Source organism: Choloepus didactylus (assembly GCF_015220235.1).
Source record: "Choloepus didactylus isolate mChoDid1 chromosome 5 unlocalized genomic scaffold, mChoDid1.pri SUPER_5_unloc1, whole genome shotgun sequence".
In the NCBI taxonomy this organism is placed as follows: Eukaryota; Metazoa; Chordata; class Mammalia; order Pilosa; family Megalonychidae; genus Choloepus; species Choloepus didactylus.
In genome coordinates, this window is record NW_023637573.1 from 154,923 (window position 1) to 170,113 (window position 15,191).

The 15,191-nt window shown below is 37.3% G+C and overlaps 1 long non-coding RNA gene across 1 annotated transcript in view; it reads right to left on the reverse strand.

Annotated features, from left to right (window-relative positions):
- Positions 1 to 2,426: 2,426 nt before the first annotated feature.
- Positions 2,427 to 15,191, reverse strand: part of LOC119524351 — a 54,345-nt gene continuing 41,580 nt past the window's right edge. Inside the window, exon 3 of the long non-coding RNA XR_005214798.1 lies at positions 2,427 to 2,821. This is a non-coding gene — a long non-coding RNA (uncharacterized LOC119524351). The remainder of the gene's footprint in view (positions 2,822 to 15,191) is intronic.

Consider the following 15,191-nt stretch of genomic DNA (forward strand, 5'->3'; position numbering starts at 1 on the left):
TGTCCACAGCTGGCCAAGGGTCAGGTGGACAGAGAGTGAAAGAAGCAATGGAGTTTCCCAGAACTTTGGAATCACAGCTCCTCTGATGGGGAGAAAATTTCTCTTGCCTTTAAATTTTGGCTCTGCTGCCTCCAACCATGGGAGCACTTGGGGACTAGGGCATTAGAGAGTGTGTTAAAAGTGTGAGGGACAAAAAGAAAATATGCAGCCCCTTCCCCACCATTGAGTGTTCAGAGTTCTCTTTCCTGCTCCTCCTTTCAGAAATCTGGGTGTTTTCTCCTGGTGCTCCCTGTGTGTGTGCCCCGAAGCCTATTTCTTGGTTTCCCAATGGATTGAGTCCTGGCTAGGGAGTATTGAAGGTAGAAAATGATAAACTCACTGTCACTTCAGTGGTCCTTTGAATTCTGTCCTTTGTCCTTGATTCATCTGCTACTATCTACTTTTCAGAGGTCTCAGTCGTTCTATGGATTCTGTCCTGTTTACGTAACTATAATCAGTTGGAGAGACGAGGTAGAGTGTGCATGCTCCATCTTATCTTGAACCAAAAGTTCCTAAAATTATTTTTACATGATCTATTTTTAAAAATCACAGTGTAATGCTAGTTTTAACAAGATTTACCCCTCAGTAAAGTGAGTAGTGAAACTGTTATCTAGCAGGCTACAAGTGACCAGTTATACATGCTGTAGTGGGTCCATCTCTGCAGTGGGGAGAGGATGGTGATGGTGCCAATTAGAAGGGACTGATGGAAACTAACCTGTTAGAGATTCTTCTGTCCTGTCCTGGGAAATACTCATCAATTTCAAGGGTCAAACATTATTCACTCCTAAGCAGGTAGCACTTTAGTAGAGTAGGCTGAAAGAAAAACTTGAGCAGTTAAGATGAAATATGAACATACACATGATGCAAAGATACATATAGACCTTTTTAATAAAGTTTTTGCTGTATTTTCTAATTCCAATCTTAAATCCCGATGATTAGTGATTTTTCTATATTCTATTCACTATCTTTGTAACCAAAATTTCATACTATGTACATATGTTTGCATAGAAATAGTATATAATATAATATAAACATGCATGCATATGTATGTGTGCATATATCAATATATAGATATATTTATACATTTATACTATGTACATATATTCTCTAATTTAGGCAATTTTAAATACATAGATGCATTGCAAGCATGATTTTAATTGTAAGAACTGAGCAAAAAATAATATCTGTTTTGTATCTATGACTAGGGCTTTTGTTCCTTTTCTTTAATCTTCTGTTTTATGTTGAGCTTAAATGCCATGGATCCCTATTTGTTATATAACTTATTTTTTGGCATACAATATGCACCACATATCATATTAAAGTGTGTGTGTTTCATGTGTGTACATCTTCAAAAACAGTTATTTCACAATCATATTATCCAAGTATCAATAATCTTTAACAGATAAGTTACTGTGTATTTCTTGAACAAAATGGTTTATTATTCACGAGTCCTACCTATTAATTAAATCAGTTTCTTTAAAACAACTATTCCAAAAATGTGGCAATATTAAACTTCCACCGGATGACTTACTGATATTCTCACAAGCATTGGGTACTACCAATTTAGAAGGCCGAGCCCTTGACCTTGGGGCTTTCCCTTATGAAGCTTGTTGCTGCAAAGGACAGGCCAAGCCTACTTATAATTGTGCCTGAGAGTCACCTCCAGAGAACCTCTTTTGTTGCTCAGATGTGGCCTCTCTCTCTAAGCCAACTCTGCAGGTAAACTCATGGCCCTTCCCACTACATGGGACATGACTCCCAGGGGTGTAAATCTCCCTGGCAATGTAAGACATGACTCCTGGAGATGAGCCTGGTCCTGGCATCATGGGATTGAGAAAGCCTTCTTGTGCAAAAGTGGGGAAAGAAATGAAGCAAAATAAAGTTTTAGTGGCTGAGAGATTCCAAATGGAATTAAGAGGTCATTCTGGAGGTTATTCTCATGTGTTGTATAGTAGATTTTAGTGTACTGGAATAGCTAGAAGGAAATACCTGAAACTATTGAACTGCAGCCCAGTAGCCTTGATTCTGGAAGATGATTGTATAACTACGTAACTTACATGGTGGGACCACATGACTGTGAAAACTTTGTGGCTAGCACTCCCTTTATCCAGTGTATGGGCAGATGAGTAAAAAAACAGGGACAATAAATACGTGAATAATAGGGAGGGGTGGGATGTTTTGGGTGTTCTTTTTTACTTTAATTTTTATGCTTATTTTTACTTTTCTTGGAGTAATGAAAATGTTAAAAAATTGTGATGAATGCACAACTATATGATGGTGCTGTGAACAACTGATTGTACACTGTGGATGATTGTATGGTGTGTGAGTATATCTCAATAAAATCGAATTAAGAAAAACACAACTATACCAGGAAAACTTCTTCGGATATGCATTTGCAACTTGTGTGATCTTAGAAGTTGCTTCCCTTTAAAATCCTTTAATTCTAAAAGTGAATGTCTTTCCACTACCCTGTAATTCAGATTTTTAACTAACTCACACTGTCATCTCATTAGATTGAATTTCAGAGTTTTGATTGTACTTGTCCTGAGTCTCAGTTTTGATGATTGTATGGTTCCAAAGAATAATTTGGTGCTTTAGTAATCATTGTTCTGTCATTTCGAACCTCTTGAGCCTTTCTTTTCCTTTCAGGATGTCAGTTCTGGCAGCAATTGCTGTTGACTTGAACAAGAGTCTTGAAGATCTTTTTCAGCTGCAATGCCTGATTTGTTAACCATCACCTCTGGTCAAAATGTAGAATTTAATTTCAGGAGTTTCTGGAAAGCTGGAAAAACAACAAGCAAGAAATTTTGTCAGTGTCCTAAAATTATTTCTGCCATGAAAAGGTCACCTGTGTGTCATCTGTAGTGCCACTGGCACCAAGAGAGTATCAGCCAAGAACTTTGTATCCTGCTTGGTTCGACTGTCCCAGGGAGGTGTGGGAAGGAAGCTCTGCTGCAACATTGCTTCTTAGTATCATCATCTCTCTGAAAAATCAAAGTTAGGCTTTGACTAACTTAAAAGAGCAAAATTATTTTAATAAGAATTTCTATCTTTTTTATGTAAATACAAACCTAAATTTGTCTAACACATAGGTATTTTAGCTAGCTAACAAAGAGAGTAAAAATGTACACCTACTCATTGGTTAAGCCCTGCCCACTAGCAACATTTTTACCAACTCTCAGGAAAGTTCTCTTTTAAACTCCAGTTTCAACTACTAGCATCTCCGTTGTTCAGTGAACTGAGGACCTCTCTGCTCAGAAAGATAAGAGAGGCAGCATCTGAGGAGGGTTCAGATAGGATGAGAGGGGATGATTAGCAACAGTGTTAAAGTGGGAAGAGACAAGTGAGAACCTGGGAAGGTACTGAGCCATCCTCGAGCAAAAGCAGCAGAAGTGTAGGAGCTTAAGAAAGAAACAGAGTTGATGAGGGTGTAAGTGTATGGTGATCCAGTTGAGTAGTGAAAATTGATAAATTGATGTCGTTCTCCATAAAGCCAGCCTTTGGGAGTTACTGAAATGACAATTGGTCTATCAGGAAATGTCCTTTTGTTCCCAAAAGGAAGACATGAGATGGTAGATATTTGGATTATTCAAAGTAACGTAAAGTTTTAAAAGCAGATTTTCTTTCTTCCCTGATTTTTGAACAGAGGAATTGGTGAAAGTTGATCCGAAATATTTAGTTGGGGAAAGAAATGTGCTCTTCAATAGGAATACTTACAGAGACATTTATGGCTAAAAATTTACATACATTCTTGCTCCCATATGAACTACACCTAGAGATATAATCTATTTGGTGAAAATCTATTCAGCTTGAATTCTCTAAATTAAAATAGGCAAAAAGTGCTCCAAGTTTTTATAAGTTTATAAACACTTTCTCACAAATATGAGTATAATGGTACTGTCAACACAGATTTGGTGGTCCAAGAGGTGGACCTTAAAATGGTAAGAACCCAGTAGACTTTCTTATACTTATATTCAGAATTAAGCTAAGCCAAGTATTTGTAAGTATTCTACTCAGCAAGCATTCAAAGCTCTATAATTTAAATGCAAGTTTAAAAGGTTAAATTCAAAATGGATGGAGCTCATGATGATTTCTCAGAATAAGCATTTCATTAGATCAGCATTTTGAAACACTGCTAACTTTCATGACCTTTATTGCATTAGTCAGGGTTCACAGGGAATCAGAAATGACAGGACATATATACCTATATTAATACTATAAGATTCATCTGGGAATTGGCTCATTTGACCATGGGGTTTGGCAAGTCCAAATTCAGTACGGCTGGCATCAAGCTGGGAAATCCAATGAAGGTTTTCATGAATTCCCCAGGAGGAGCTGGCTGGCTGAAACAGAAATGGAAATTCTTCTTTCTGACTGCTGACATCATCAGTTTCCCTTTAAAACTTTCAAATCATTTGGATGAGGCTCCTCTCACTGCTGAAGTCAACCTTCTTTGTTGATTGTAGATTTTAGAGTGCAGATGCAATCAACTATGGGTGCAATCAACTGAAAACTGATTTACATCTATGAACTTTCCTCACAGTTGCAATCAGGCCGGTGCTACCTTGACGAGACAACTGGACACCATAACCTAGCCAAGCTGACACATGAGCATAACCAACATGCTTGTCATTTGCATCTAAGCCTTTGATTGTGTATTAGAATTTGAGGATTTCATTTTTATTATACTTTCTTTTCCTTGAGACCTAGCAATGTTATTTTCTAGCAGCCATCTATTTTCCTCTGGAATACTCAGCAATGACCGATAAGAGTGATATGATAAATTTAAGGTATTCATTTGTGAATTTTCACAAAGTAATGTTGACTGAAAGAAGCCAGACCAAAGCATATATATACCATATGATTCTCCATTTCTCTAGAGTTTAAAAACAAGCTCAACTAACCTATGGGGACAGCAGTGAGGAGAACAGTGCCCTTGAGTAGAGGACGGTGGTAGTGATTGGGAGATGGCTACAGTGCAAACCAACTGAAGAAAATGCTCTGGTCACGTTGCTGATCATCAAATGGGGTTGACAGGCAACAAGCAAGCAAATAAGTAAAATATATAGGCTGCTGGTTAGCGGTAAGGACTGTGAAAGAAAATATATTAGGTAACTGGAAAGAAAATGTCAAAGTGAGGGGTTGTGGGCTGTACACATGTGGCCTATTTTAAATAGGTTGTCAGGAAAGGCCTCACTGAGTAAGTACAATTTGCAGAGACCTGGAGAGGTGAGTGCGGCAGTCGTGAGTGAGTTAGATGCAATGGGACGGTTGTGAGAAGAGGGATGTGATTATTGAAGCTTTTTTAAAAAGCTTTGCTCTTGCTTGTCTGCTATAAGTAAAGTGACAGAAATGAGCTGGGAATAGGAAAACCAGGGAGGAGGAGAAGACAACCGTCGAAATGAGAGTGGAGTAGCTCGGGCCAAGGTGATGGTGCTGAGGGAGGAGGTGGAGAGCAGAAGATTCTAGTTATATTTAGAAACTAGAGCTGACAGGATTTAGCGATGGGTTGGATAAATGGAATGAACGATCTTCAGCAGGAATTTTATTTGGCTGAGAAACTGGACTGATAATAGTTCCCATTTCCTGGTGAAAGATCAAAATTTTGATCATGGCCGGGTTTGAATTGAGATGCCCACTAGACATTCCAGGGGAGTTGTCAGGGTTGTGATTGTTTACATGATTTGAAACTTAGGGATGAGGTCTGGACTTGAATAAAGTTTTAGCAATCAACAGGAAATGTTGTTTTCTTTACCACTGTGGAGGAGCTCACCAAGAGGGTGAGCACAGATAAAGAATGGAATACAAGAACTGGGCTGTAAAACGGTCTGATTTGAGAATGAGGAGAGGGTGAAAGGCCAGGATATGGGACTGAGAGGAGCAGACAGTAAAGGAAAGACAAATAAATACATAAAACAAAATAAAAAGAGAAAACGAGATGTCCTAGAAGCCATATGAAGCAAGTCTTTTGAGAACGGAGTGCTCGGTCATGGCAAATGCTATTAGTAGAGCAGTAAGATGAAAATGCAAATTGACCATTGGATGGAAAGTGACTGTGTGGAAATGACTGACGCATCCCACAGCCATGGACTTTGTGTAGGTAAAAAGCCTGAGTGTAATGGATATGAGTAAATGGGAGTAAATTGGAGACAGTGAGAATTGACAATATGTTCAAGAAAATTTGCTCTCAATTGAACAGAGATATGGAGTGGGAGCTAGAGATAGGAAGGGGGTACAACTTTTTTCAAGATGGAAAAAATAATAGCATATTTGTTTACTGATGGAAATTATCAAACCTGGGAGGGGAGACTGATCATACAGGAGACAGAGAAAAGATTATCTGGGGCAATGTCCTTGAGTAGGAGAGAGGGGATAGAACTAGCCTAGCAGTTGAGGAACCAATTTTGAAAGAAACCTGAGGAATTCACACCTGGCAACAGGAAGTTTAAGGCCACATACGTAGGTGAGTTGTTGCGGTGGCAAATTCTTGATATTCTCTTCTGATTGCCCTGTCCTTCTAACTTCCTTTTCTGACTTCATCTTCTTCTCACCCATTCTTCCTGTCTCTTTCCTGTCTCTTAAACAAACCAGATTTTCTTTAATCACAGGTCTTTTGTATTCATTGTTTCTCTGTAGATATTTATGTGCTTTTCTCTGTCATCTCCTTCAAATTTTAACAGATATGCCACCTGCTCTTTTGGACTCTTCCTTGCTACCATATCAAATAGATCTGTGTAGAGCCAATACTCATTTTTTCTTGGATTCTGTATTTGCAAATTTACCTATTTACTAAAATGTATTTGTAAACACAAAATCAGAACTTATAGTGTTTTTGTGGACATTTGTGTTAGTAGTGGCTATCATTGGGTTAGAAGAATATGAGGTGGATTTGGATTGAAAGAGACTGTCACTTTTTATCTTAAACTTTTTACTTTTTTTCCTGGGGATATATCTAGTTGAAAAATTAAAATTATTAAAACACAAAAGGTCAGCACATGCATATAACTTTTCCCTGGTCAGTTTGTAACCTGCACTTTCACTTTCTTGAAGCCCTGACCACCACTCTCACTTTCTACTGATTATTCATTCCATGCAGACACTCAAGTGTAGGCAAAATCCAGAGAAATAAGGCCCAGGCAGAAAGTGCCTCCAAGGCTTGCAGTGGTGGGACTCCTTCACTAGTTTAAAGAAGCCGTGGTGTTTTCACTGTTCCAGTCCTCCAGAATCCTCCCTTTATCCTTTGGGGCCAACGCCTCGGCAAGAAGTGAAGTGAAGCTTTGCTCTCCTTTGCCATGTTCCTTGGGTAGAAATTCCTCTCAAGGACTTTATGTGGCTGGATGTCTCTGGTTCCTGGGGCAAGTATCCATTTAATAACACCCGATTATCACTATTGCTTCTAACACTATTGAGGGTTAGATTATAATGGAAATACTCATTTTCTATCATTCAGTAGAAAAATTATGGAACTCATAAAATCCTTGGGAGATACATAGTATTGATTTTAATAATTCATGTTTTATAGCTTATTTTTGAACACAAGTGCAGAGTATTTTAACTGATTCTAACTGATGTAAAATTCTTCCATTCAATGAACTGAAAACTATCTTAATATGAAATTTAACTGTTGGTTATAATTTTGAACCTGGGATCCAAAGCCAGTATAATCCCTTTCTTGCAGGACAGATATTCCAGAGTCTGAAGACAGCTATTAGGGTAGAGTTTTCTCTTTTTCCCAGTTTCCTTTACCTCAGTTCTAACATCCCTATTCTTCTGCTTCCTTATTTTTTTATGTATTATTCCCCCTTATGGCTTCTTTTAGTCAATCTGAGCACAGATTCTTTGAGTTCACCCTGGGAAAATGACTATTCTCTTATTCTTTTTAGTCAGAGGATGAAGGCTGATGAAAATGGTCTGTAAATCTGGAAGTTCATAGAACAAATCAAGCACGAGGCCCACCTGTGCAGCTCCGGGTGGCAGGTGTGATGTGACATCCTCACAAGCAGGGCTCGGCCTCTGGTCACTCAGTGGGGAGGTGTGCATTCACTCGGCAACCCCTACGCCCACTGGAAGGTGAAGTGGTTGCCGCGCATCTTTAAGACACATGGGGAGTGCTTGCCGGTGTACTTCTAAGGGATGACACTGGCACAGAGAGCTGACAACAGAAGGTACATGGAAAAATTCTACACATTGCATGCTAGGGAGTACAATTAATAGGAATATCATACTCTAATAGTTTCACTCACTAAGTTTATTCATCAGAAACTTAAATCCTTCAGAGTGCCCTATGCCAGCTAAGTTCTGAAACCTAGAGACAATAGCCTCTTCAAGAAAATCACCTAGATGTGTCCCCTTTTCTTATAAAGTTGACACCCCTTTTCAACATGAACAGGTTAGGGCAGTCTCTGCCTAGACACCCCTGATGATTGGGAAAGTGATTAAACTAGAGGAAGAGGTAGCAACTGACAAGGTAGAATTTAACAAAGGATTATGAATACTGAATCTTCATGTAATTTTCTTTTCCTTGGTTTCTAGGGTATTAGTAGAAGGAAAAAATTGAAATGGTGGAATTGTAACTCATAACATCCTTTGAAATTTGTTATATAGCTACTTGTTAAATTGTAATTTGAAAGCTATACGTTTTTGTTGATGTGTTAGATTTCACAATAAGGAAATGACTGAAACTATGGTACTATATCTCATAATAACTTTGGAAATTTTCCATATATCTACTAGCTAAATCATGCTTTGGAAGATAATATCTTTTTGTATATTTGTTATGTTTCATAATAAGGAAAAAACTGAAACTGTGGAATTACAACCTATAATATTCTTTGAAATTTGCTCTAACTACTTGTTAAATTGGACTTGGAAAGTTATCACATTTATGTATATATGTTATATTCTACAATAAAAACATAATTAACAAAAAGAGATACCGGGAGACCTCTGTACTGAGTTGGGCATTCTTGAAGGGTTCTCTTGCTGAGTCACTGAGCCTGGCTGTGCTGTGGTGCAGGCAGCAGGGGCTGCTGGCCCAGTGCTCTCAGCACCCTGTGGGGACTCTCAGGTGCATTCTGTCACATCGATGCCTGTGTCCGTCTGCATAGGGTTGGCTGCATTCACCTGTTTTCAGTGTGGCCCATTTGGTTTTATTCACAACTCATTTTATTCTCAACTTTCCTTGAGAAGCAACAAGTTAGTCTGTTATCCTCTACTTCCTGATAGGAGTAATGTTTTTCTCAGTCTGTGTCTGCCCTGCTTGAAACCCCTGTCATCAATAAACACCAACATCTACACCAAAGGTATGACTCTACCCTATAAATAATTATTGGAGATAGTTAAAGTGCAATGCACAACTTTTATGACACTTCTCAAAGTACTATAACAACCCTCTTCCAAACCACAATTCTCCATTTCATTCTCTGCCAATATATAGTTTTTAGTAATGTAAAGTCTATGGCTGTGTCTCATTATTTTAAATGATAAAAGGTTCTAGTTTCATTTCAATGTAGTGTACTGGGCTTCTATCTCTTTTTGTAATCCTAAACACATTATACCTTTTCTCTTGTTTCATTTAGTAATACAGGGATTCTCCATTAGTAGAGTACCATATTGCTTAAGCAATAAAACTTGTTTTGCAGATGTTCTACTTTAAAAATGCAGCAACTAATTCATTTGCATTTAAAGACTTTTGAAATATTGATCTTGTAATCTTCAAATAGGAAATACAAGTCTTCCTCTCACTTAAAAAACATTGTAAACCAAACCAGTTATAAGGATGAAGGCAAAAAATTTGCACTGTGATCTGCACAACTGGACTAGGAAGGTGCCTGGATTTAAAAAGTTACACCATGTATCTGTGAGGCTGTCCAAGCCAAACACAAAACTGGACATAGATTCTTGTCCCTGACAACTGCCAGTGAAATAAATTTAATTCCTGTTCCCTTCCTGGAAACACTGGCTGGAGTTTTAGGATATGAAATAAAATGTGTGCTGACCATCCTGCCAAAGAATGCCCAGAGGAGGCAGATGGATGGCTCATCACTGGGATTGCTTTCTGCCCAGCACCACCTCTGGATCTCTGGTACAAGGGAGGTCTGATGCTAGAGAGAAGCTAAACTACCTATTCCAGGAAAGTCCATATGGAGAGAAGCCCAGGGCATGTCCAGGATTGAACTTTGCCATAGTTCTTTTATGCCCCCCTCCTAGGACTGATTCCATTGCCTCCCTTTCTTTTAATCCTAGGAAATTGTTGCCAGACTTTTTTGTAGCAAGTGCCCCAGTAGAATTCTAGGAACTTCTCTTCATAAACCTCATAAACCTTTCCTGTGTGTCAGCTTACATGCAGAGAGAGAGCTAGTTTTCCGAGTGGGGAACAGAAGTCCAGGCACATCTTGCAAACCCTAAATCACTCTATCCTGACAAAAACAACTGTAGATTCATACAAGAGCATGCACATGAAATTATGACGCTATAGTTACTCATCTTTTAAGCCACAGTGACCAGAATCTGGGGAGCAAGATACAGTTGTTGGAAGGCTCTAGTCAAGGGTGTCAATCTGTACCAAAAAGGCTGTAAAACACTGATAGGGAAATAAATGAGGAATCCTGCCCATTACGGCTATTGGCTGTGATAGTTGGTGCCATTAAAAAGAAAATAAATCTGCAGCTCAATACATGGACATACTCAAAATTAGATAAAGGACTGCAGCTTATATCTGGCCTCCAAACCAGATGGCACAGAAGTTTTAGTGCTCCTTCAAGCCTTGCCAAATTAAAAATAAAATGTGCTATGATTTTTTTATTTCAATGGCTTTATATTTTATTGTGTGATCATGACAACTATAGGAATCACTGAAAACAAATCATTCTGGGATGAAAAGAGTAAAATCTGTAATTCATAATAACCAAGTATCATTACCATTATTACATCTCATACATTCTTCAAAGTGCTTTGTGTATGTTATGTCATTCAGCCCTCACAAGAAACCCACGAGGCAGGATACTATTTTAAATCCCATTTTGCAAAACAAGAAACTGAGGCGCAGTACGGTTAATTTGCCCAAGATCTCAGAAAATTGGCAAAAACAATATTAAGAGCTTTAAGATTTCATCAGAGAGAGACATTGTCTTGGAGGCAGTGGTTGGAATAGGTGTCTCAGAGAAGAAGGTGTAGTAGTAGCTTGGGCTAAGCTTTCTGGTAGAGTCGGGAGGAACTGGGGAGCTTTAAGTGAAAGCGAAATATGCTTGTAAGGTTCTGGAGAGCGCTCTTTCTCAGTCGACTCTGTCAACCGCTGCCTTCTCTTGATAACGCCTTCCTGTGAGGTTGTATTTCACCTGCCAGCACCTTTAACATCATCTTTAAACTAAATAATACTATTTTGGGAGAAAAATAGCTTAGTCTTTCTATAAACTTATCCTATGTGTGTGACCATTATGTTACCTGGATTTCCACAAGCCTTTCTATAAATGATCATACAAAAGATCAAACATATCACGTGTCACTTTGTGGTGAGGGTTATACAATTTTCAGCGTATCTGATACAATTTGTTTCTCATCTACTCTCCTCCTTAAATTGTTGAGAGATAAGGAATCGTGAGTCAACTTTACGTCATGAAAGAGAGAAGACTTGGGGGAGGGGAGTGGTTCCTAGCCCTGCTGGGCTGCCACCACGTTGGGATACAGGGAAAAAATACCTTCAGGTTGCCATTGCTCATCCAGCACCCTAAGCCCTGCCGCAGGTACCCGGCACAGCGCAGTGAGAAGGCGGGTTGGTTTGTGCCCTCGGGAAACCTCTGCCTGGTGGAGTCGCTAGAACCTGACAGCAATGATATGCTAATAAAACCTCACACAAGCACCGAAACAGAGCATTACTTAGGTTGTTATCAGTGTATACACAAAGGAATTATCCTAGGGAAGAAGAACTGCCTAGAGGGAATAATTCTTGAATATTTCAAGTGAGATGAGAAGAAAGATTAAGACTAAACTGTAAGTGAGGGAAAGTGAAAGGGTGGTTGGAACTTTCTGTAAGAGGGGAATGACATGCGAAGGCTCTGTGGACAGACAGTTCAGGATGTTGAAGGGATTGAAATAGGACTGAAATGTTCCCTGCAAACTGTGAGATTAATCTAATCCTAACATGGGTGGGAATTTATATTGCATGAGATGCCATCAAAATTACAAGTATGAAATTTAATTATTTAAGAAATGGTGGTACTCACCTGACACCTGACAGAAATAAATTAAAATATTTTCTGGATGACGGCATCTTGAACCCAAGACAGTAAATTATATGATTGAAATAAAACTTTGTATACTTGAATGCATGCAATAAATATATATGAATAAAATGCCTAACTACATACATAAATACATAATTATACATATGTAAATTTATATTACATTGTAATGTATATCTTAATTTTTAGATCAGGCAGAAAATTAAAAATATTTAACATGTGAAAAATAATATTAACAAGCTTAAAATAATTGATGTTAGTCTCATATCCAATATTTATTATAGATTCTCCTAAGTACCTATGAATATTTATGGAAGTCAGCCATATAACTCCCATAAGATAAATCTCAACATATTTCAAAAATTGGCACAAAACCGAATCACAATGAAATAACCTTGATATCAACAATAAAGACAAATCTTTGTGAATTAAAAAGGAAACAGATTTCTAAATAATTTTAGGATAAAAACATAAATCATAATGAAAATTTAAAACATAACTAGAGCTAAGTGACTATTAAATTAAAGTATTTAAAAATATGTGCCACCAAAGCAGTATTTTATTGAGATTTATAAGTTTAAAATATTATTTAAAAATAAGAAATATTAATAATTCATGATCTATGCCTCCAAAATAAAGGTTGAAGTCTAACAAAAAAAAAAATAAATTCACATAAAATAGGGTATTAAAAGGAACTAAATATAAAGGAAAAAGACAAATAATAGGGGAAAATTTTTAATGGTATTTTCAAAAAATTAGTATAGGTAAATGTCTGGCAATAATAACAAATAGAAAAGAGAAGAGAAATATATTGAAAGTATTATGAATAAAGCAGGCCAAGTGTAGGCCAATCTCACCCCAAATACAGATGCAAAAATACTAGCAAAATATTAATAAACCAATTCCAGCAAAATATAAGAAATATAATTTACCAAAATTATGTCACTAGGTGGTGTAAAAATTGATGAATTTCAAAGCCGGTGCACAATACTGCAGGAAAATTTCTTACAGAGTGCCGACCCAAATCCAAAGCAAGTTGTCTATATGTAAAACAGGAATAAAGATTGTCTATCTACTATTTTTTCTGCTATTTGATGTTGACCTGGAATATTTAGCCAGAGAGGCAACAAGATATTTTCAAAGTAATTTAAGTATTTTCAAAAATACTCAAAATAATCAAGTGGATTATTACAATTAAAAGGCTAGTTTTGAAAATTTCCTGAAAATAGATAAATCTTTAAAAAAAATAAGAAGTTACATTTCTGTATACCAACAACAATACAAATGTATTTAAAGAAAAGCCACATGTTTTATGTCAAGCTGTAAGAAACCTAGGGTTAATTAAACACAAATTTCTACCTATGGGAAAACTTTTAAACTTTATTTCATATTATGAAAAAAATAAAATTGCAACAAGAAAATGTTTTAGCAAGTTCAAAGACAGAAACATTCAATAGTAGTCCCAAGACTAGGTAAGAGATGCTCCTAAAGAAAAATAAAAAGAAATATTTCAACAACAAATATTAAATATTTTGTTAGTATTAATAGTATAATATTAAATATTATAGTAAATCAATCCAATTTAATAATGCAGGGGTAGATGTAAAGACAAAAGGAACAGAAAGGAGAGTCCAGGAAAGGATTCATGTAATGAAGCTTCATATTTTACAGAAGGATCATTGAATCAATACTGAAAGGTGTGCTACTCAATTTATGGTACCCAGATAATTTTTTATCCATATAGAAAAACAAATAAGTTTAGATCCTTTCTCATACAAAACACAAAACTCAATTCCAGGTGGTTTAAATACTTTACTTTGAATGGTGAAATTTTAAAACAGAGGCAAATAGGATATATTTTTATGATCTCACAGTGGGTATAATTTTTAAACAAGACACATATGGGCAAGCCATCAAAGATAAGACTGTCACATGTGCCTCTCTTTGAGCTATTCTGTTATAAAGTAACAAGAAGTGTGAGACAGTTTAAAGTGGGGAGAAAATATTCCCTACACGTAAAGTAGAATAAATCTAGCATCCAGAATATATGAATAAGAATGAAGAAGAACAGTACTGTACAAGTTAGTGTTGGTTAACTGCTATAGCAGACTATCTCCAAAATCTCAATGACTTAACCCAATAAAGCTTTATTCCTCATGCATGCTTCAGTTCTTTTGCTATTGGAAAGTGGGACTTCCAACGGTGATTCAGAGAATAGGTTTTCTTAAAAGTAACTCATCATCACCTAGGGCATTAAATCCTCCTCTAGATCTTCTAGATTTTGATGGATAATGATGATATAGAGACAATGTGGCAGATCATGCAAGAAGTTTTAGGGGTCAGTCTTAGAAATGGTATATGACTGCTCACATTCCATTGCCAAGAATTCACACACACACACACACACACACACACACACGAATATACTGTAGCTGGTTTATCAGGAAGAGAAGGAAAGAGGGTTTGGTGAACATACAGTGTTTCCTCTATCATTGTGGTAGTTTGAAGTTGTATGTACCCCAGAAAAGGTCATGTTCTTTTAATCCATTCCTGTGGGTGTTGACCTATTGTGGGTGGGAACTTTTGATTAGGTTATTTCAATTGAGATGTGACCCACCTCATTCGAGATGGGTCTTAATCCTCTAACTGGAGTCCTTTATAAAAGGATGAAGGATGCACAGAAAACCCAGAGAAACTCATGGATAATGCCCCAGAGAAGCTAGGAGAAAGCTGTTGAAGCCAGAGGCGGGAAGCAACAAAACCCTGGGGAGAAGGACCGTTAGACGTCACCTTGTGTGCCTTGCTATCTGACAGAGAAACCCAAGCTTTCTGGTTATGGGTCTCCAGAGGAGGTATCATCCTACTGATACCTTAATTTGGACATTTCATGGCCTTAGAAATATAAACCTGTAA